Source organism: Schistocerca gregaria, chromosome 10, assembly GCF_023897955.1.
Source record: "Schistocerca gregaria isolate iqSchGreg1 chromosome 10, iqSchGreg1.2, whole genome shotgun sequence".
Lineage (NCBI taxonomy): Eukaryota > Metazoa > Arthropoda > Insecta > Orthoptera > Acrididae > Schistocerca > Schistocerca gregaria.
Genome location: NC_064929.1, coordinates 204,468,099 through 204,491,914, shown reverse-complemented (window position 1 = coordinate 204,491,914; position 23,816 = coordinate 204,468,099). Strand labels below are relative to the sequence as shown.

Below are 23,816 nucleotides of genomic sequence, written 5' to 3'. Positions count from 1 at the left end.
TCTTTACACCAACCACAAATCCTGACCAAGTCATCTTGTATCCTCCTACAGTTACTCAACGACGACAACTTCCCGTACACCACAGCATCATCAGCAAACAGCCGCACATTGCTATCTGTCCTATCCAAAAGATCATTTCTGTAGGTAGAAAACAACAGCGGACCTACCACGCTTCCCTGTGGCACTCCAGATGATGCCCTCACCTCCGATGAACACTCAAAATCGAGGACAATGTTGGCAGCTGTTCTGTAATATAGCAGAATCGTCATCCAGATTCTCGTACCCCTCTTGCACGATCGCGTTCACAATCAGTCAGGTGTTGATAATAGCGTATTTGTGGCCATAAAGGCATTCTTGACTAACACAACCCAAGACGCCCAATCTTATAGGTAACTAACGCTCACTGCCGTTACTGCGTATATTTAGAGCAAACCTGTTGTATATCGTTGGCAACGGCCTTGCCGCAGTGGATACACCGGTTCCCGTCAGATCACCGAAGTTAAGCGCTGTCGGTCGTGGCCGGCACTTGGATGGGTGACCATCCGGTCCGCCATGCGCTGTTGACATTATTCGGGGTGCACTCAGCCTCGTGATGCCAATTGAGGAGCTACTCGACCGAATAGTAGCGGCTCCGTGCACAGAAAACCATCATAACGACCGGGAGAGCGGTGTGCTGACCACACGCCCCTCCTATCCCCATCCTCAGCTGAGGACGACACGGCGGTCGGATTGTCCCGATGTGCCACTTGTTGCCTGAAGTCGGAGTGGCGCTTCTAGCGCGGCAGTTTCCACCACAGTGACACAGCGAACTGTTACAAATCGGCTACTTCAAGGAGAGCTCCGAGTCAGATGACCTGTAGCGTGCATTGCACTGACTCCAAACCACCGCCATTTGTTTCGGCAGTGTCAAGCGAGAGCTTACTGGAGGCCACCGTGGAGATCTGTTGTGTTTTCTGATAAAAGATGGTTTTTCTCGGAGTTGGTTATGAGGAAGGCAACTGAGGGCCTGCTATCAACCAGTCTGCATGCAAACACACATTGAGCCTACACCTGGAGTTATGGTCTCGGGTGCAATTTCGTATGGCAGCAGGAGCACTTTCATCGTTATTCCACGCACGTTGACTCCAAATTATTACATCAGTCTGGTGGCTCGACCTCTTGTGAACATCATTCCACAGGGTGTTTTCTAACAGGATAATGTTCACCCACATGCTGTTGTTGTAACCCAACATGCTCCAGTTCTGCACATATGGAACATCACTGTACAACTCCAGCGCCATCCACAATTGCGTTAAGCGTCCCAATGTTGACCGAAGAAGTGTAACAGGCATGGAACTCAGACCCGCATTTGGCTTCTGTACATCACAATTCATCCACCATTGCACTTTTGCATTCACGATTTTGGCTGTTATACCGTTATTAATGTACCAGCATTTCACATTTGGAATGGCTTACATCGCGCTTACGTTAACCTCTGATCTTGCAGTGTTAATCACTTAAATATTTACACTACTGCCCATTAAAATTGCGACACCAACAAAAAATGCAGATGATAAACGGGTATTCATAGGACAAATATATTATACTAGAACTGACATGTGATTACATTTTCACGCAATTTGGGTGCATAGCTCCCGAGAAATCAGTACCCAGAACAACCCCCTCTGGCCGTAATATCGGCCTTGATACGCCTGGACATTGAATCAAACAGAGCTTGGATGACATGTACAGGTACAGCTGCCCATGCAGCTTCAACACGATACCATAGTTCATCAAGAGTAGTGACTCGCGTGTTGTGACGAGCCAGTTGCTCGGCCACCATTGATTAGGCGTTTTCAATTGGTGAGAGATCTGGAGAATATGCTGGCGATGGCAGCAGTCGAATATTTTCTGTATCCAGAAAGGCCCGTACATTATCCTGCTCAAATGTAGGGTTTCGCAGTAATCGAATGAAGGGTAGAGTCACGGCTCGTAACAAATCTGAAATGTAACTTCCACTGTTCAAAGTGCCGTCGTGTCAATGCGAACAAGAGGTGACCGAGACATGTAACCAATGGCACCCCATACCATCACGCCGGGTGATACGCTAGTATGGCGATGACGAATACACGCTTCCAATGTACGTTCATCGCGATGTCGCCAAATACGGATGCGACCATCATGATGCTGTAAACAGAACCTGGATTCATCCAAAAAAATGACGTTTTGCCATTCCTGCACCCAAGTTCCTCGTCGAGTACACCATCGCAGGCGCTCCTGTCTGTGATGCGGCGTAAATGGTAACCGCAGCCACGGTCTCTGAGCTGATAGTCCATGCTGCTGCAAACGTCGTCGAACTGTTCGTGCAGATGGTTGTTGTCTCCATCTGTTCACTCAGAGATCGGGACGTGGCTCCACGATCAGTTACAGCCATGCGGATATGATACCTGTCATCTCGACTGCTAGTGATACGAGGCCGTTGGGATCCAGCACGGCGTTCCGTATTACCCTCCTGAACCCACCGATTCCATATTCTGCTAACAGTCATTGGATCTCGACCAACGCGAGGAGCCATGTCGCGGTACGATAAACCGCAATCGCTATAGGCTACAATCCGACCTTCATCAAAGTCGGAAACGTGATGGTACGCATTTCTCCTCCTTACACGAGGCATCACAACAACGTTTCACGCCGGTCAACTGCTGTTTGTGTATGAGAAATCTGTCGGAAACTGTCCTTGTGTCAGCACGTTGTAGGTGTCGCCAGTGGCGCCAACCTAGTGTGAATGCTCTGAAAAGCTAATCATTTGCATATCACAACATCTTCTTCCTGTCGGTTAAATTTCGCGTCTGTGGCACGATATGTTCGTGGTGCAGCAATTTTAATGGCTAGTAGTGAATTCCCGAAATTACATTAATCTACATTAATCATTTTTTGGTGTTGCGGTATTTTGTCGTCAGTTTATTTGTCGATCGTTCCATCCTCGAACAACTCGCAGGAAAAATGAGGAGTAAAATTTTTCAGTGCGAACTCTGATTTCCCTTTTTTATTACGATGGTTATTTCTCTCCATTTAGGTGCAAATCAGCAAAGTATTTATGCAACCGAAGAAGGAAGTAAGTGATAGAAATTTTGTGAAAAGATCTCATTGCAACGAAAAAGTCTTTAATTATTGCCATTGCAACGCGCACATCATATCGGTGGCACTCTCCCATCTGTTTTTGATGCCACAAAACGAGCTGCCCTTCTTCGATGTTATCCGTAATTCAGTAATGTAGCGTAGGACGAACAAGCGTAGTATAGGCAGTCGGTTTGGAGGGTTTTTTTGTCTCTTCTGAAGTGGCCAATAAGTAACTTGGTTAGCCTTCCGCACAACATTTTGTATGTGATCATCCTGGTGCCAGAGCATTTAGTTGAAACGACAAGAGCCGGCCTAGGTGGCCGAGTGGTTCTAGGCGCTACAGTTTGGAACCGCGCGAGCGCTGCGGTCGCAGGTTCGAATCCTGCCTCGGGCATGGATGTGTGTGCTGTCCTTAGGTTAGTTAGGTTTAAGTAGTTCTAAGTTCTAGGGGTACTGATGACCACAGCAGTTGAGTCCCATAGTGCTCAGAGCCATTTTTGAAACGACAAGCTTCAAATCGGTATTATTTATGGTGTAGCCCAAATTTAAGTTTCTTTTTAGAATTCATCTGTACGGCATAATTATTACTTTTGATGGACAAGTGCCACATTTTGCACCTTACAGATGCCTTGTCAAAATGATTTTGTAAGTGACACTGAGTTTCTTATGAATTTAGTAGGCTAAATGGCAGTAACATCTGCAAAGAATCCAAAAGGCTTTTATAGATTCACCACAAGTAGCCGTACGGTGCGTGGTGGAGGGTACCCTGTACGACTACTAATCATTTCCTTTTCTGTTCCACTGGGAAATATGGCGACTGAAAAAGGACTATCTGCATGCCTCTGAATGAGCCCTAATTTCGCGTATTTTATCTTTTCAGTCCTTACACGCCATTTATACCGGTTTTCTAAATTTTGTCGACAGTGTTTCTAAAGAAGAACGTCACTTTCACTCCAGGGACTCCCATTTGAGGCCCCTAAACATCTCTCTAATACTTGGGACCTGGCCGAACCTGCCTGTAACAAATCCAACAGCCCGCCTCTGAATTGCTTCGGTGTCTTCCTTAAACCCGAGCTCATGGTGATCCCAATTACTCTGCCAGTACTCAATAATGGGTCGTACTAGCGCTCTACCGGCCATCGCTGTTATAGAAGAGGTACTCTCCCAGTAAAGCGCTGTCGATCATTCACCTTGCTGATTACGAACCTGACGTGCTCGTTAGGTTTGATATTTCTCTGCTACGTTACTCCTAGATATTTAGTGGTGTATCCGGTCATTATGAGTTTGTTTTTCCTTCCGATCCTCATTAACGCTCTCGTGCTCATAAACTAAGGAGAATGCTGATACACGGTGAAACAAGTCTGGTGGGCGGTTTTAGGGTTTAAATCGCCTCGGGATATGACCATGCGATGCGTTTACCTGCGGCCGTCGCACGGTGGCAGCAGTCCACATACGCAGAGATGTGTTGGTGCATGTCAGAGTACGGTGCAGCGACTAAAAACATGGCTCTGAGTACTATAGGACTCAACTGCTGAGGTCACAAGTCCCCAAGAACTTAGAACTACTAAAACCTAACTAACCTAAGGACATCAAACACATCCATGCCCTAGACAGGATTCGAACCTGCGACCGTAGCGGTCACGCGGTCCCAGACTGAAACGCCTAGAACCGCTCGGCCACTTCGACCGGCGCAGCGAGTAAGTGTGCAGACGTCTTCAGACGTGCTAATGGAGAGTGAGTGTTGAAAACGGCCCAGAGAACACACATTGATGACGTTATGAGGTGTAGAATATTAGGACTACTGGAGGCTGGTCAATCGCAGCAGGTTGTAGCACGGGCCCTTCGTGTGCCACCAACTGTGATCTCAACATTATGGCAACGATTCCAGCAGACAGGAAACGTGTCAGGGTGCTACAGTACGCGACGTCTACAGTCTACAACACCACAAGAAGACCGATGTCTCATCATCAGTGCCAGCAACGGCTCGGAACCCTACCGCAGCCACTGGAACAGTTGTCTCCAGACACACAGTCTACAGAAGACTGAACAGACATCTTTTATTCGTCCGGAGACCTGCAAGGTGCATTCCACTGACCCCTGGTCACAGGAGAGCCCATAAAACCTGGTGTCAAGAACATAGTACATGGTCATTGGAACAGTGGTCCCAGGTTATGTTAACGGACGAGTCCAAATATAGTCTGAACAGTGATTCTTGCCTGGCGTGAACCAGGAACTAGATACCAACCCATTAATGACTTTGAAAGGGACCTGTGTGGAGGTCGTGGTTTGATGGTGTGGGGTGGGATTATGATTGGTGCACGTACACCCCTGCATGTCTTTGATAGGCGAACTGTAACAGGTCAGGTGTATCGGCAGGTCATTTTGCACCGGTATGTCCGCCTTTTCAGGCGTGCAGTGGGTCCCAACTTCCTCCTGATGGATGATAGCGCACGGCCCCACCGAGCTGCCATTGTGGAGGAGTACCTTGAAACAGAAGATATCAGGCGAATGGAGTGATCTGCCTGTTCTCCAGACCTAAACCCCATCGAGCATGTCTGGGATGTTCTCGGCAGACGTATCACTGCATTTCAAACACCTACGACACTTCAGGGGGTCCGTCACGCACTGGTGAAAGATTGGGAGGCTATACCCCAGCACCTGCTCGATCACCTGATCCAGAGTATGACAACCCGTTGTGCGGCCTGGGTACGTGTGCATGGTGATCATACGCCATATTGGTGTAGGGGTATATGCGCAGGAAACAGTGGCGTTTTGTAGAATATGTGTTTCGAGACGGTTTTCTCAACTTATCAGCAGTGCCGTGGCCTTAGAGATTTGTATCGTGTGTGCTCCTATGCTATTAGCGCCAGTTTTGTGTAGTGCCACGTTGTGTGGCACCACATCCTGCAATTATCCTTAATTTATGGGCATGAGTGTACATTGAGGGCAAGTTCCCATTCACCACACCAACTGGAAATTTTGTCCAAGTCATCTCGTATCCTTCTACATTCACTCAACTTCGACACCTTGCAACACACCACAGCGTCATCAGAAAACAGCTGTAGATTGCTGCTCACCTTATCCATCATGTCATTCATGTATGTAGACAATAACAGCGGTCCTATCACATTTTCCTGAGGCCCCCCTGACGATACCCTTGTCTCTGATGAATACTCGCCGTCGAGGTAAACGTACTGGATTCTGTTACGCAATTCTTTCAGAGCATCTACGTACAACTGTGTGGATTAATTTTACTCTGTCTTAGCTGCAACATAAGTATTTTCGCCAATGTAAGCCTGAGGTACACATTTGTGAAAGATCAACCTCTACATCATGAGCAAGTGCTGCCAACTGTTGGGAGACACTATGAAAATATCAGTAAGTCATGACCACCAAAACACACGGATTTGGTTGATTCGCCATATTCCGCTGTATTATTGAATATTGTTATTTTGCATGGTAATTACTGAATAATCATTTTACTGTTTATTAAAGTGGAGAATATTTCGTAATTATTTATTTTAGCCCACAATAGCAGTCCAAGTGTACGATGTATGTTTGGAAAATGGATGCATATTTTTGTACAAATCCTGCATCTGAAATCATAAAAAAATCACGTAAAAGGATTGCCACATAAAGAAAAACTCTCCTTCCTCCACAAAAAAATTCAGGTCTGAAAGGGCTAAAAGGTCTTTGAACCATTCATGTAACTGGGAACCTAATCCGTATACTTGGGCATTCGTCGATACTCTGCAATGTGGCACAATGTCGAACACTATCCGAAAATCTAGGCATGTGGAATCTGCCTAACCCAATACATTAAAGAAGTTACTGATATTGATAATCTGTCTATTACTACGAAGAGCGGAGTAGGTGCGGAAGTTATTCCTCATGGTCCTTCAGTGTTTTGTGGATGATTTTACACTTACTAATGCTGACGCTAGTGCACATGCTAATGGGTTCCTGTGGCTGTAGTACGTGGTGGTAAAGTGGAGAGTGCACCAGTGCTGGAGACTTTTAACAGCCGAGAAGTTATTGCTTAACGTACATTTCAGATATGTGAAGTGTGTAACAGAGATTTTGGTTCATCATACTATTTGTCTATAATGCCGTTGGTTCTTACGACAATGAATAGTCGTAAAGTAAATGAATCAGTCTCTGTGTCCGTATGGTTTAAAGGTGCACTGAATTGTGCAAAGATTGAAGTTGCTGGTGATGTCACACATTATTAAAGAAACTGAAATAAAGTACTTGTCCTTTCCTTGAGAAAATAAATAAATATAAAAATTAAGAAAAAAATTAATATTACACTACAGCAAAAAAGAAAACTGTTGGGTTTTAACTTCTCCCATAAATGAAGTAACGCGACATCAGTGTGGGAGCCATTTCTGCGATCGCTGTTGTTGTTGTTGTTGTTGTTGTTGTTGTTGTTGTGGTCTCCAGTTCTGAGACTGGTTTGATGCAGCTCTCCGTGCTACTCTATCCTGTGCAACCTTCTTCATCTCCCAGTACCTACTGCAGCCTACATCCTTCTGAATCTGCTTATTGTATTCATCTCTTGGTCTCCCTTTATGATTTTTACTCTCCACACTGCCCTCCAATACTAAATTGGTGATCCCTTGATGCCTCACAACATGTCCTACCAACTGGTCCCTTCTTCTTGTCAAGTTGTGCCACAAACTCCGCTTCTCCCCAATCCTATTCAATAACTCCTCGTTAGTTATGTGATCTACCCATCTAATCATCAGCATCCTTCTGTAGCACCACATTTCGAAAGCTTCTATTCTCTTCTTGTCCAAACTACTTATCATCCATGTTTCACTTCCATACATGGCAACACTGCATACAAATACTTTCAGAAACGACTTCCAGATGCTTAAATCTATACTCGATGTTAACAATTTCTCTTCTTCAGAAACGCTTTCCTTGCCATTACCAGACTACATTTTATATAGTCTATACTTCGACCATCATCAGTTATTTTTCTCCACAAATAGCAAAACTCCTTTATTACTTTAAGTGTCTCATTTCCTAATCTAATTCCCTCAGCATCACCCAACATAATTCGACTACATTCCATCATCCTCGTTTTGCTTTTGTTGATGTTCACCTTATATCATTCTATCAAGACACTGTCCATTCCGTTCAACTGCTGTTCCAACTCCTTTGCTGTCTCTGACAGAATTACTATGTCATTGGCGAATCTCAAAGTTTTTATTTCTTCTCCATGGATTTTTCTTTTGTTTCCTTTACTGCTTGCTCAATATACAGATTGAATAACATCGGGGAGAGGCTACAAGCCTGTCTCACTCCCTTCGCAACCACTGTTTTCGTGTCGTGTTCCTCGACTCTTATAACTGCCATCTGGTTTCTGTACAAATTGTAAATAGCCTTTCGCTCCCTGTATTTTATCCGTGCCCCTGCCCTGATCGCTATGTTACGTAAATGAGGATGGCGTCGAAAAAGGTAAGGACAGCTTTCAATACAAAAGGCACAGTGTTTCGACTGGCAGGCCACGAAATTGTCAGCCTGCCGCCTTGACGTGTTCGGAGCTGCAGCTGGCACAGACAGCCAGCCGGCAGTCCGCGGAAGGAACAATTAGGCGAGTTCTCCGCCGTGCAGACGACAGTAGCTTGGCAGGTAGCGAGCGCCTAGCCCCGTGCGCTCAGCAAACGCCTGTGGCGACGCCTTTCCCATACGTGAACGTGTAACCGACGCGTCAGACTCTGCAGGCGGCGGGTAACACCCCAGCTCCGCAGTAATCATTGCAGCGGACGCATTAATTTCAGACTCATCCCCGCGGCATCGCTTTTTCTCCGGCCCTGCTCTGAATGCAACCCCCTCCCTCCCCTCTCCACTACCCCCCGCCCTCCCACCACCACCCACGCACCTGTTGCTGTCACTGCCAGCCCGCAGACGGCACCCACTCCCACAAAAATCGGTCCCTCCACGGCTGGAGTGCCAGCGAGCCTGACACCTCTTCGCCCACTAACGCTGCTAAAATGCGTCCAACAGCCGGCCAATTTGTCCGTTCGTGAGACGTCCTTCCCGAAGAGGGCATTCCCGTCGTCTACCGAAACGTTTTCTAATCACGATTTCTATCGGATGATCAAAAAGTCAGTATAAATTTGAAAACTTAATAAACCACGGAATAATGTAGATAGAGAGGTAAAAATTGACATACATGCTTGGAATGACATGGGGTTTTGTTAGAACCAAAAAAAAGTATTGCTAGACGCGTGAAAGATCTCTTGCGCTCGTCGTTTGGTGATGATCGTGTGCTCAGCCGCCACTTTCGTCATGCTTGGCCTCCCATGTCCCCAGACCTCAGTCCGTGCGATTATTGGCTTTGGGGTTACCTTAAGTCGCAAGTGTATCGTGATCGACCGACATCTCTAGGGATGCTGAAAGACAACATCCCGACGCCAATGCCTCACCATAAATCCGGACATGCTTTACAGTGCTGTTCACAACATTATTCCTCGACTACAGCTATTGTTGAGGATTGATGGTGGACATATTGAGCATTTCCTGTCAAGAACATCATCTTTGCTTTGTCTTACTTTGTTATGCTAATTATTGCTATTCTGATCAGATGAAGCGCCATCTGTCAGACATTTTTGAACGTTTGTATTTTTTCGGTTGTAATAAAACCCCATGTCATTCCAAGCATGTGTGTCAGTTTGTACCTCTCTATATACATTATTCCGTGATTTATTTAGTTTTCAAATTTATAGTGACTTTTTGATCACCCGGTACAATATTGCACCGAACAATCCCCCTGCCCCCACAGACTAACAATCAAGATAATTTTAACTTCTATCCCCATTGAACTAAAGTTAAATTATGACCACTCAATAATATCTAGTTACGTGAATGACAACTTTCGGTTGAGAGAAATCGCTTCCTCAATATTTTAACACAAGTGCCTCCCACGCTCCCAGGTACAACTTTAATTCCCGTTCCAATTCTCTATAAAACGAAATGATTAGGCAGTTGAAAGTCGTGAGCTCTATCTTCTTATCTCGTGTCTTCTACTGAAAATCTCGTGCTTGTACTCTTGTTAACTTTACTGTTACAGAGATCGCCTAAACTCTATTTTATTTTATTGGTCCTGTGCGCAACAAATAACTTACTTGGTGTTTCTGCTACCAGTGCTTGATCTGCTGCGTTCCATTATTTAACAAAAACATAAGAAACCTGTTATTCGTGCTGAGTGCAATGCATGTTCTGCATGGCGGCTCCTGCTGTTGCTGTGGCTGCTGCTGCTTACTACAGCTACATATAATTCAAGAGAAAGGGTTTCGTCAAATCTAAACTCGACAAATGGTAACCCAAACAAGTAATTCCTTTTTTCAAAAACTATATTCTGAAAGCGATTCTTTCTCATTCAATTAACAAAAGGCTAGAAGCTCTTTGAGCAATCGCTTCGTAAGTAAATCTGCCTCCAGTGGCATTAAAGCAATATTACAAATTAATCAAACTCTTGAGACAGACTGAAATACTTCTCAATTAAATATATAGTGGAACAATTCCCTGACAATTACAAAAGAAATGAATTACAAAAATCAATACTTAATCTATTCGCCTAACAATGGTTTCCCTTAAGAATTCACCTCCTATCATTATCAACATTACCGTTTGCTGCTACGCACATACACAAACCCTTTTCTTTAAATTAATAAGCGCGCTGCAAATTATAAAAAATATCAACTAAATACCAAATCCTGTGTCGCTGCTGGCGGACACGGCAGTACGGCAGCTCGGCGACGACCCCTCGCCCAACACACGTACGCACCACAGCAGGCGGGCTCCTACACTGGCCTCCAAACTGCCACCAGTTAATCCGTGCGCTGCGAGGCGCGACAACAATATATTAGATTCCAGAGCTTGTGTATGCGCGCTGTAGCCAACCTTTACATCCTAAGAGAGTATTGCCAACTCTCACAGTTACTTCGTAATCATACTCAATCTGCCCCTAAAAGTCGAAGTCAGCAACTGGAATAAAATTTCTGTGGCACTGCGGAATTTCGACGATCGCCGACTCTGAAAATTTTAAAAATAATCAGAGGTACAATCGCACGGCGTGGGGAAGCCGTATTGTGTGCTATGACTTTCTGTGCAGCATGTTAATCAGTGTCCAAGTTGAGTGTTAATTTCGATAAAAGTACAGGAATTAAGCTCTGAGAATAGAGCATAAATGACAGTGATGCACACTTCGCTGATCTCCCAGGATAAGAAGTTCCCTACGAGTTAACAAACACAAAATAATATTCCGAGCGCAAGACAAGGGAGAAGTTAAACTAACGAAGGAATTAAACATACCTTTTCCATTGAGATTTCCACTCTGCGCTGATTTGAAACTTCCTGGCAGGTTAAAACTGTGTGCCGGGCCGTGACTCGAACTCGGGACCTTTGCCTTTCGCGGGCAAGTGCTCTACCAACTGAGCTACGCAAGCAAGACTCACTCCTCGTAATCTCAGAAGTAAAGCTTTACTTCTGAGAGTACCTCGTCCCCTACCTTAGCAGGCGAGCTTCTGTAATGTTTGGAAGGTAGGAGACGAGGTACTGGCAGAAGTAAAGCTGTGAGGACGGGGCGTGAGTGGTGCTTGGGTAGCTCAGTTCGTAGAGCACTTGTCCGCGAAAGGAAAAGGTCCCGAGTTTGAGTCTCGGTCCGGCACACAGTTTCAACCTGCCAGGAAGTTTCAAGTTGCACACCTTTTCCATTTATGATATTACGGTTTCCATAAACGGTCTTCATAGCTACAGTTCAGGATATATCATCCTCTTTATGTGGTGAAATGTTATCATAATTAATCAATTTACATTTCGTATTTAAAATGTCAGCTTCCAACGTTGCCGCTAATTATGGTTTCGCCGCGATCATACTCTCCGCAATTACTAAATCAGCAGTAAGTCAGTCCCTAGTCACGTAATTTTCTATACTATATCCACAGCGTTTTTATAGCACGAGGCAGATATTCTCTCTCTCTCTCTCTCTCTCTCTCTCTCTCTCTCTCTCTCTCTCTCTCTCATAATCGTAATGAGTCTTTGATCCGTGTAGACCACTTGCGCAGTTACGTATAAACATTTGCACTAAAAGCGAAATAGTAACAGGGGATTGGTGATACTACATAATAATAATAATAATAATAATAAGAAATTGAAATTAAAGTTTTTGTGACGTTTCCGTGTGAACTGATGGACCTATAAACGTGGGCAGTTAATAGTGAGAACGACGATTGCAGCTAGTAAATTAGACTCTACCTGTGCTTTATCAGCCGAGTGATTTAATTACGGGAAATTGAAAAATTATCTCTCTAAATAATTTTTGGGAAGGCAAGAATAAATATCTGTTACTATTATGAACTTCCCTTCGTGCGTTTACTAGTGGATATTGCACTTTCAGTATAAAAATGGCTCTGAGCACTATGGGACTCAACTGCTGTGGTCATCAGTCCCCTAGAACTTAGAACTACTTAAACCTAATTAACCTAAGGACATCACACACATCCATGCCAAAGGCAGGATTCGAACCTGCGACCGTAGCAGTCGCACGGTTCCGGACTGCGCGCCTAGAACCGCGAGACCACCGCAGCCAGCCCTTTCAGTATATCCTTCATGTCAAGTCAAAATATCGTGATGTTAGGAATTATTATTCTGAGATCATACATGTATTATAAAGGTGGAAGGAGTATATAGGTCTATACAAGGGCGATCTTCTTGAGGACAATATTATGGAAACGTAAGAGGATGTAGATGAAGATGAAATTGGAGAGATGATACTGCGTGAAGAGTTTGACAGAGCACTGAAACACCTGAGTCGGAACAAATCCCCGGGAGTAGACAACATTCCATTAGAACTACTGACGGCCTTGGGAGAGCCAGTCCTTACAAAACTCTACCATCTGGTGAGCAAGATGTATGCGACAGGTGAAATACCCTCAGACTTCAAGAAGAATATAATAATTCCAATCCGAAAGAAAGCAGGTGTTGACAGATGTGACAATTACCGAACTATCAGTTTAATAAGTCACAGCTGCAAAACAGTAACGCGAATTCTTTACAGACGAATGGGAAAACTGGTAGAAGCCGACCTCAGGGAAGATCAGTTTGGATTCCGTGGAAATATGGGAACACGTGAGGCAATACTGACCCTACGATACAACGAGAACAGCAGAGGTCCCAGCGCAGTTCTCTGGGGCACAGACGAATTCAATTCTACAGGGTGATTCAAAAAGAATACCACAACTTTATAAATGTGTAAATAATGAAAGAAACATAATATAACCTTCTGTTATACATCATTACAAAGAGTACTTAAAAAGGTTTTTTTTTTTTCACTCAAAAACAAGTTCAGATATGTTCAATATGGCCCCCTCCAGACACTCGAGCAATATCAACCCGATACTCCACCTCGTTCCACACTCTCTGTAGCATATCAGGCGTAACATTTTGGATAGCTGCTGTTATTTCTCGTTTCAAATCATCAATGGTGGCTGGGAGAGGTGGCTGAAACTCCATATCCTTAACATACCCCCAAAAGAAAAAATCGCAGGGGGTAAGATCAGGGCTTCTTGGAGGCCAGTGATGAAGTGCTCTGTCACGGGCTGCCTGGCGGCCGATCCATCGCCTCGGGTAGTTGACGTTCAGGTAGTTACGGACAGATAAGTGCCAATGTGGTGCCGCTCCATCCTGTTGAAATATGAATTGTTGTGCTTCTTGTTCGAGCTGAGGGAACAGCCAATTCTCTAACATCTCCAGATACTGTAGTCCAGTTACAGTAGCACCTTCGACGAAAAAGGGACCAAAAACTTTATTGGCTGAAATGGCACAGAAAACGTTCACCTTAGGCGAGTCACGTTCATACTGAGTTGTTTCCCGCGGATTCGCAGTGCCCCATATACAGGCATTGTGACGGTTGACTTTCCCGTTAGTGTGGAAAGTTGCCTCATCACTAAACACAATCTTTGAAACGAAAGATTCATCTGTTTCCATTTGAGCAAGGATAAAATCACAGAAATCGATTCTTTTAATCTTATCAGCTGCAGACAGTGCTTGAAACAATTTCAGACGATAAGGTTTCATAACTAACCTTTTTCGTAGGACTCTCCATACAGTTGATTGTGGAATTTGCAGCTCTCTGCTAGCTCTGCGAGTCGATTTTCCTGGGCTGCGAACAAATGCTTGCTGGATGCGTGCTACATTTTCATCACTCGTTCTCGGCCGTCCAGAACTTTTCCCTTTGCACAAACACCCATTCTCTGTAAACTGTTTATGCCAACGTTTAATACACCACATATCAGGAGGTTTAACACCATACTTCGTTTGAAATGCACGCTGAACAACTGTCGTCGATTCACTTCTGCCGTACTCAATAACACAAAAAGCTTTTTGTTGAGCGGTCGCCATCTTAGCATCAACTGACGCTGACGCCTAGTCAACAGCGCCTCAAGCGAACAAATGTACAACTAAATGAAACTTTATAGCTCCCTTAATTCGCCGACAGATAGTGCAGAGTTTTAAATTCCTAAAGTTGTGGTATTCTTTTTGAATCACCCTGTATAATTGTCGGTTGTCGTCGACTGAAATAACATGCTGCATACTCCATGCCAATAAACGCTAATACCTGTCATACGTGTCGTTTAATTGTAGCCTTGTTTCTAGAGAGATAGCATCCGCTACCTTAGAGCGCTTAAGAGTCGTGGACTGTCGCCGTTAATCCGTCGCCGTCAAGTTTCCTACAACGCTGCAGAGGCGCCTGACTAGAATTCTGTGCGACGAGCGAAATGCCACGGGAGGGATTACGGAGGGATTATGGGAGGTATCCGCCGAAGGCGGACTTTGTGAAAGCGGCAGAAGTTGTTTTTACAGACCTCTGAGGTAGCTTAGCGGGGGCCGATAGCACGAGGGAGAAAGTGGTGGCCTCAGTTGAATTTTTCTGGACAGCATAATAGGATGGAGATTACGTTCCTCCTCCATTCTGCCGTCGACAGCTACCTGGTTAAGAGTGCGCTGCACTAAGCGGTCCACTGTTTCGGCTATTCCCAATGTTTACGTTTAAAAAAAATGTTCAAATGTGTGTGGAATCTTATGGGACTTAACTGCTAAGGTCATCAGTCCCTAAGCTTACACACTACTTAAGCTAAATTATCCTAAGGACAAACACTCACACCCACGCCCGAGGGAGGACTCGAACCTCCGCCGGACCAGCCGCACAGCCCATGACTGCAGCGCCTTAGACAGTTTACGTTGAAACTGGGCTCTGATACAGAATTAAAGTTGATCAGTTAGGGCCGACCTGCCAGTGAGGTCTTACGATATCAGTGGGACTGAGACCTCCGCTCTCACAGTGACATGCTGAGTTTCATTAAACAATGTAGTAGCTCAGATGGTAGAGCACTTGCCGGCGAAAGTCAAAGGTCCCGAGTTCGAGTCTCGGTCGGGCGCACAGTTTGAATCTGCCAGGAAGTTTCAATGTAGTTACATCTTAGGAAGAAAATTACACAGCATTTCAATTTTTACCGCTAGCTTAGTCCATTGTTTTCTTAGCAGATCTTGGGATGCGTTTCTCAGCAGACGACATTCAGCAATGAATGATGTATGATTGTCGTTTGAGCTACGCAAGGCCGTATGGAAGAGGTACTGGAAGTACGAAGACATGATGGCGGTACAACGGCAATGGTGTAATGTGTACGGAACTCATCATATTCAGGATAAAGCCGACGGTACTGTTCAGGCCTACCAGAAATATCAACGAGTGCAGCTTGCAGCGCTGCTCTGTTGCAACATTTTACTGGGTCATCTCAGAAATCTGAGAAGCAGGGCGCACTTGAAAGCGGGGTGAGCCGATCAAGGGAACGACGAATTCTGAAGGCTGCAAAGTGGAAAGTGTACATTCCAAGATCTCTGCACGCTATGAGGGAGGAGAACCCGGACGGATGGATGGAGTACTACGAGTCGTCTGAAGGTCAGCTTGGAGAGGATGAACCGTTCGCATCTGGTCTGACGAGGTGCAATTCAAACTGGACGGTACTGCAAACCGCCGCAACTGTGTGTTGAGGGCTCCTGAAAATCCTCACGTTCAGGTGGAGAAACAATTCAAAATGGTTCAAATGGCTCTGAGCACTATGGGACTTGACATCTGAGGTCATCAGTCCCCTAGAACTTAGAACTACTTAAACCTAACTAACCTAAGGACGTCACACACATCTATGCCCGAGGCAGGATTCGAACCTGCGGCAGTAGCAGTCACGCGGTTCCAGACTGAAGCGCCTAGAAGCACTCGGCCATTCCAGCCGGCGAAACGTGTTAGTCTACCGGGTGTTACTGTGTGGTGTCGTCTGCCATCGCGCGGTTTGATTAGCCCATTCTTCTTTGAAGGTACTCCAACTGGTGAAATGTATCTTCATATGCTGCAAACATAAATTTTAACCTATATTAAGATAGCCCTCCGCCTCACTATCACAGAGATGTCAGGACCTACTTGGATGAAAATTTGTCCGATGGATAGATCGAAGAGGAGGTGTTACCAACCCCTTGACTGCCACCTAAGGAGAAACTTGAAGTTTATCAATAGAAGCCAGCTACACTGAACGATATATTGATAATTTTTACTTATGGACCGTCTGATAGCAACTGAATAATACTCAATTTTAGTACCATACGCGTTACGCCTTTATTTTCTTCAAGGCATCATCAGTGGCAAGTTGGATGGACAATTTCTTACATATTACGCTCCTGTTGCATTTTTGGTGTTGTTCTTGTTCTAATGAATGCCAATTTACGGTTTTCCTCCCACATTCCACAGCACTATGAACTGAACGCTTGTTTTAATGCAATTTTTAATTCCATCAAAACAAGTGTTCATAGCATTTTGAAGGAGATTTCGAAGTAAAGCCCTGAATTTGAAAATATTGAATCTGACATTTATTATGGAATGTGATATCTACTACTTAGATTTTTAAGTTCACATTAACAGAAAAACTTTTAAACATTTATAGGATTTGGTGCAAGAATTCATTAAAAACAATAAAGATTATTTGCAAAAATTTTAAACTATGAGGTAACTGCCTAGATTACAGTATTTTCCAAAGGTGGGCATAAAGTGACATACCTTTGATAGCGCTACGGTTGATGACAAAAAACATGTATATTTTATTATAAAAAATTGCGAATCAGTATTTTTTTACTAAAATTTTCATATATTTTCGAATATAGAATCTATACGACTAATCGTCTGAAGCAGTGCATATCTCCATTTCCTCTAACGTGTTCCAGCGAGAAAAAAACCTGATTTTCAATCCCTCACATAACTGTTTACCGAATTTAAAAGTTTAAAATTGTGACATTATCTACTCATTGAGAGCTATCATCTTCCGCCAAGGGCTAAACACAACGAGTCGAGTACTTAAATCAGAAATTCTTTATATGTTTTGAGGCGATGTGACTCCGGCGCGCGAAATACCCACATCATACTGGGCCAGCATTTGAGAATGAAAGTACTCAGTTGTAATAAACAAACTTCGAACATACTTTCAAACCTACTGGCAAAACTTTCTCATCCATACCTCGCACAAAATAATGAGAGAAAGAAACAACTTTATCGCTTACTACATTTTCGCCATTAATGCAGTAAAATTTCAGCATCAGGCATAACATGTTAATTTATTACTTCTTTTCAACTATATTCGAAACATTTTACCAGACGATATCCATATATACCACTGAATATACCTACAAAATTATATCATCGTACGACACATCTACTGAAGTGACAAAGAAACTGGTGTAGCCATGCCTATTCGAATAGAGAGATATGTAAACAGGCAGAATACGGCGCTGCGGTCGGCAACGCCTGTGTAAGACGACAAGTGTCTGACGCAGTTGTTACGAGGGTCGGTCAAAAAGTAATGCCTCCCATTTTTTTTCTACTTAAAAAAATTAAGTTAAGTGAAAAATTTGAATTTGGCGCCATTCCTCAAACCTTCTTCTGCAGTCCACTGCAGTAGTAACTTTCTGTGTCAACAGGTGGCAGCACAGCAGAAGTTTGTAAGATGGCCGACATCGATGTTCGTTTGAGACAGCGTTGTGTGATTGAATTCTTGAATGCAGAAGGTGAAACGCCCATACGCATTCATGAAAGACTGAAGAAGGTGTATGGTGTTGTGACAGTGGATGTCAGCACTGTTAGACGATGGGTTCGTCGTTGTAAGGAAGCTGAAGGGCAAACACCGTTGACTGACGAAAAGCGGAGCGGCAGGCCGGTGAGTGCAGTGACTCCACACAACATTCAGCAAGTTGATGACATCATTCGTGGTGACTGTCGGGTGACTGCAGATGAAGTGTGTCGCATTATTTCTCTTAGTAAAGGCAGTGTGATCACGATTATTAAACAATTGGGGTACTCAAAAGTTTGTGCACGGTGGGTTCCAAGAATGTTAACCGATCAGAATAAAGAGGCAAGGAAAACAATAGCCTCCCAACACTTGCAGCGCTTCCGTTTGGAGGGAGATGAGTTTCTGAAAAAAATTGTGACCGGGGACGAAACATGGGTGCATTTTTTTGAACCCGAATCAAAGAGGCAGTCAATGGAGTGGCGTCACACAAGCTCGCCAAGGAAGAAAAAATTCAAAACTGTGCGATCGGCAGGGAAAGTTATGGCAACAGTTTTCTGGGATACAGAGGGTGTGATTCTGGTTGATTTTTTGGAGCAGGGATGCACAATAAATTCTGTTCAATACGTCACAACCCTCAAAAAACTTAAAGCACGTCTTCAGCGAGTTCGCCCAACAAAATCAATGGCAGATGTTCTTCTTTTGCATGACAATGCAAGACCACACACCAGTCGTCACACCTCTGACGAGATTGTCAAAATTGGATGGGAAGTTTTGCCTCATCCCCCATACAGCCCTGACCTGGCACCATCAGACTTCCATCTGTTTGGGCCACTAAAAGAAGCTCATCGTGGGATTCATTTTGAAGATGAGGAGGCCGTCAAAACATCCGTGCGTCAATGGCTTAGGAAGCAGAGCTGTGATTTTTACCGTGCTCGGATACATGCCCTTGTTCAAAGATGGACCAAAACTGTAGAGATGGGCGGAGATTACATTGAAAAATGACAAAATGATCCTCAATGTTGTGGTTTTCAACCTATGTAATTGCACTTAAATTTCCTGACAATTAAATGTAGAAAAAAAATAGGAGGCATTACTTTTTGACTGACCCTCGTAGATCGGTTACTGTTGCTACAGTGACAGGTTATCAAGGTTTAACTGAGTTTGAACGTGATGTTATAGTTGGTGCACGAGCGATGGGACACAGCATCTCACAGGTGGCGATGAAGTGGCGATTTTTCCGTACGACCATTTGACGAGTGTACCGTGAGTATCAGGAATCCGGTCAAACGTCAGGTCTCCGATGTCGCTGCGGCCGGAAAAAGATCCTGCAACAATGGTACCAACGACGACTGCAGAGAATCGTTCAAGGTGACAGAAGTGCAACAGTTCCGAAAATTGCTGCAGATTTCAGCGTAGCGCCTTCAACAAGTGTCAGCGTGCGAACCATTCAACGAAGCATCGATATGGGCTTTCGGAGCCGAAGGCCCACTCGTGTACCCCAGATAACTGCACGACACACAGCTGCACGCCTCGCCTGGGCCCATCAACACCGACACTGGAGTAATGATCACTGGGAACGTTTATCGAGCGGATGGACGTGTACGGTTATGGAAACGACCTCATGAATCCATAAAACCTGCATGTCAGCAGGGGACTGTTGAAGCTGGTGGAGGCTCTGTAATGGTGTGGGGAGTGTGCAGTTGGAATGATATGGGAGCCCCGATACGTCTAGATACGACTCTGACAGGTGACACGTACGTAAGCATCCCGTCTGGTAACCAGCTGTCCATTGTGCTTTCCGACGGACTTGGGCAATTCCAGTAGGACAATGCGACACCTTACACGTCCAGAATTGCTACGGAGTCGCTCCAGGAACACTCTTCTGCGTTTAAACCGTAGCGGTCGCGCGGTTACAGACTGAAGCGCCTAGAAGCGCTCGGCCACAGCGGCCGGCCTTTGGCTCTTCAGTGTAGCTGAGGAGATCTGACGTCATAAACACTGAGATATGTGAGAAACAAGATATACTTAAAAAGGATCACAAATTACCCAGACAATACTCACCCGGTGTTGGATAATAAGGCCACGTAACGACAGCCAACAAACTTTAAACCATTTTTTTAAATAAATTTCATCTAGTTCCTTCCATCAGGAACGTGAAATGTACTCAACGACTTTGATACGACTTTAAAAATTATGGTGAACAGCATTTGGTCGTCATTTCCTTTCGGGTTTTATTAAAGCATCTCTAGATTTCGGCTAATAACTAGCCATTATCGATGCACTATTTCAGAGTTTTAATACATGCCCTAGTACGTCAATCCCCTCTGTTCGGGCTCCTGTCACAGTTCAATCAAGACTACTAATAAATTTTATAAACTTCCACTCAGTTACACTACACAAAACAATGGAATGAAAACGACTTATCGTTTAGTACATATTCGTTGCTCAGCTGGTAAAACTTCAGTGCCATGAATTATAATTTAATTTGTTATTTCTTTACGTCATACTTAAGAGTTCGATTTCATAATGAATGGTGGGTTTGGGAGGGTCATAAATTGCTGCTTCAAAGGTCATGGTGATTTCAGGACTGTTACGATACGTATTCAACTAGCAGAGGTTCCTTTGATATCAACCACATATTTAGTTTTTGACACCGCTAGAAAATCTTCTAACCGTTGGAGGCATTTTTTCCAAGTCTTTTTTGAAAATTTCGTTGTACTGCTTTAGGCAATTTGTACTCGGAAACGTATCTTGAAACCTCTTCAGCATGAACGAAATCTCTCTGGGCCACTTTGTAAAACCCCCTTGCAAGATAAAACTATTTCACATTTTGTTATATCTTGCTGTCTTTGTTTTGTCTACTACAGCTATTCGCCTTCACTCACTATCATGTAACACTTTCTCTACGCGTCTTCCACAGTTAATGATTGTGTAATCCACGTTACTTATTATATGTCATTCTCCAAGGAATTGTTAAAAGTCCTCTGGTATTTTTAGTCCACATAAACGATCTAGGAGATTGTTTGGGCAACCGCCTTGCATTATTTGCAATTGATGGTGTCGTTTACCGTCTAGTAAAGTCATCGGAAGATCAGAATCAATTGCAAAACGGTTTACACAAGATATCTGCATGGTGTGAAACGTACATATCGAGCCTGAACACTAAAGAGTTTGAGATCCTCCTCATGAATAGTAACAAAATTCCGTTACTTTTAAGTTGTATAACAAATAACACAAATTTACAGGTTCTAGATTCAATTACTTGATATTACAGTTACGAACAACTTAAATTGGAACGATCACATAAAATATGGTTTCGAGGAAAGCGAAAGACTGCGATTTATTGGCAGAACACTTGGAAGATGCAACAGGTCTACCAAAGAAACGGCATATACTGTGCTTGTCATCCCCTGTTGGAATATTAATGCTTGGTTTCGAATCCTTGCCAAAGAGGATTGACGGAGGACGTCGAAAAGGTACAAAGAAGAGCAGCTCGTTTTTTATTATAGCGAAAACAGGAAGAAAGTGTCACGGATATGATTCGCGAACTGGGGTGGCAAACATTTTTCGTTGCGGCGAGGGATTTCCACGATATTTTAATCACTATGTTACTCCTCCAAATGCCAAAATGTTTTGATGGGTGCCTCCTACAGAATGAGAAATTCCCATCTTTATAAAGTAAGGTTAATCAGACTTCGTCCGGAAAGATTTATTTTTTCATGATTTAAATAATGAAAACTGCACCAGTTACTTATTAGATGCTACTTTGCGCAATGCGTTTCGAGAATTTATTCTCATTCTCAGTTGCATTTGTGAATTTGTTTAAATGATTACGTTTGGTGACGTTTGCGTGTACGATTTTCTGCCCCTCGTGCGTCTTTTCAAATTGGACTGCAATCGGAAAATCGAACAAAATGAATTTCTGAGTATTTTTAAATCCTAATGTTAGAAATAGATTTTTCGTTAATTTACTTAAAGGTATTGCGCCTCCTCCGTTATAGAGAATATCACACACACGCAAATCGCCACTTATACTGTTTTTTTTTTGCAAAACATACTAGAAAGAGTTTATGACACTATGGCTTCACAAAGACTATATATAAAACCACAGAGTGGTTAGAGTGTTAGGGTCGTAATATCTTCGGAGTTTGTTTTGTAAACAAACAGTGTAAATGATGATTTACGTATGTGCAATATTCTGTAATATTTTGTAATACCTGTAAGTAAACAAACAAACAAAAATAACATTTCTAACATAAGCATTTAAAACCATCAAAAATTCGTTTTGGCCGATTTTCCGATTGCAGTCTAACTTCGAAAACGCGAAGAGGGGCAGAAAATCGCACATGCAATCATCACCAAACATATTCAGGTAAACAAATGCTCAAATGCACTATGAAGTGAGGATAAATTCTCGAAACCCATTGTGATAACCAGTAAAATAACAAGTAACTACAGCAGTTTTTATTATTTGAATCGTGAATGACACAGTTACATGCTTTCGCAAAACATCTAATATGATAAACGAAATCAATTTAATTACTTTCTCATTTTCTCCACTTGTTACTAGAGACTGAAACTATTGAGCAATAGTCTGAAGGTGATAGGTTCTAAGCAGCCTCTGCCAAACACGTACACTCCTGGAAATTTAAACAAGAACACCGTGAGTTCATTGTCCCAGGAAGGGGAAACTTTATTGACACATTCCAGGGGTCAGATACATCACATGATCACACTGACAGAACCACAGCCACATAGACACAGGCAACAGAGCATGCACAATGTCGGCACTAGTACAGTGTATATCCACCTTTCGCAGCAATGCAGGCTGCTATTCTCCCATGGAGACGATCGTAGAGATGCTGGATGTAGTCCTGTGGAACGGCTTGCCATGCCATTTCCACCTGGCGCCTCAGTTGGACCAGCGTTCGTGCTGGACGTGTAGACCGCGTGAGACGAAGCTTCATCCAGTCCCAAACATGCTCAATGGGGGACAGATCCGGAGATCTTGCTGGCCAGGGTAGTTGACTTACACCTTCTAGAGCACGTTGGGTGGCACGGGATACACGCGGACGTGCATTGTCCTGTTGGAACAGCAAGTTACCTTGCCGGTCTAGGAATGGTAGAACGATGGGGTCGATGAAGGTTTGGATGTACCGTGCACTATTCAGTGTCCCCTCGACGATCACCAGAGGTGTACGGCCAGTGTAGGAGATCGCTCCCCACACCATGATGCCGGGTGTTGGCCCTGTGTGCCTCGGTCGTATGCAGTCCTGATTGTGGCGCTCACCTGCACGGCGCCAAACACGCATACGACCATCATTGGCACCAACGCAGAAGCGACTCTCATCGCTGAAGACGACACGTCTCCATTCGTCCCTCCATTCACGCCTGTCGCGACACCACTGGAGGCGGGCTGCACGATGTTGGGGCGTGAGCGGAAGACGGCCTAACGGTGTGAGGGACCGTAGCCCAGCTTCATGGAGACGGTTGCGAATGGTCCTCGCCGATACCCCAGGAGCAACAGTGTCCCTAATTTGCTGGGAAGTGGCGGTGCGGTCTCCTACGGCACTGCGTAGGATCCTACGGTCTTGGCGT

The 23,816-nt window shown here is 44.2% G+C and overlaps 1 protein-coding gene and 1 pseudogene across 1 annotated transcript in view; both read left to right on the top strand.

The window, feature by feature from the left end:
- Positions 1-23,816, top strand: part of LOC126293535 (neuropeptide F-like) — a 579,895-nt gene that overhangs the window by 502,013 nt on the left and 54,066 nt on the right. The window lies entirely within an intron of this gene.
- LOC126293798 (5S ribosomal RNA) lies at positions 449-566 on the top strand (annotated as a pseudogene).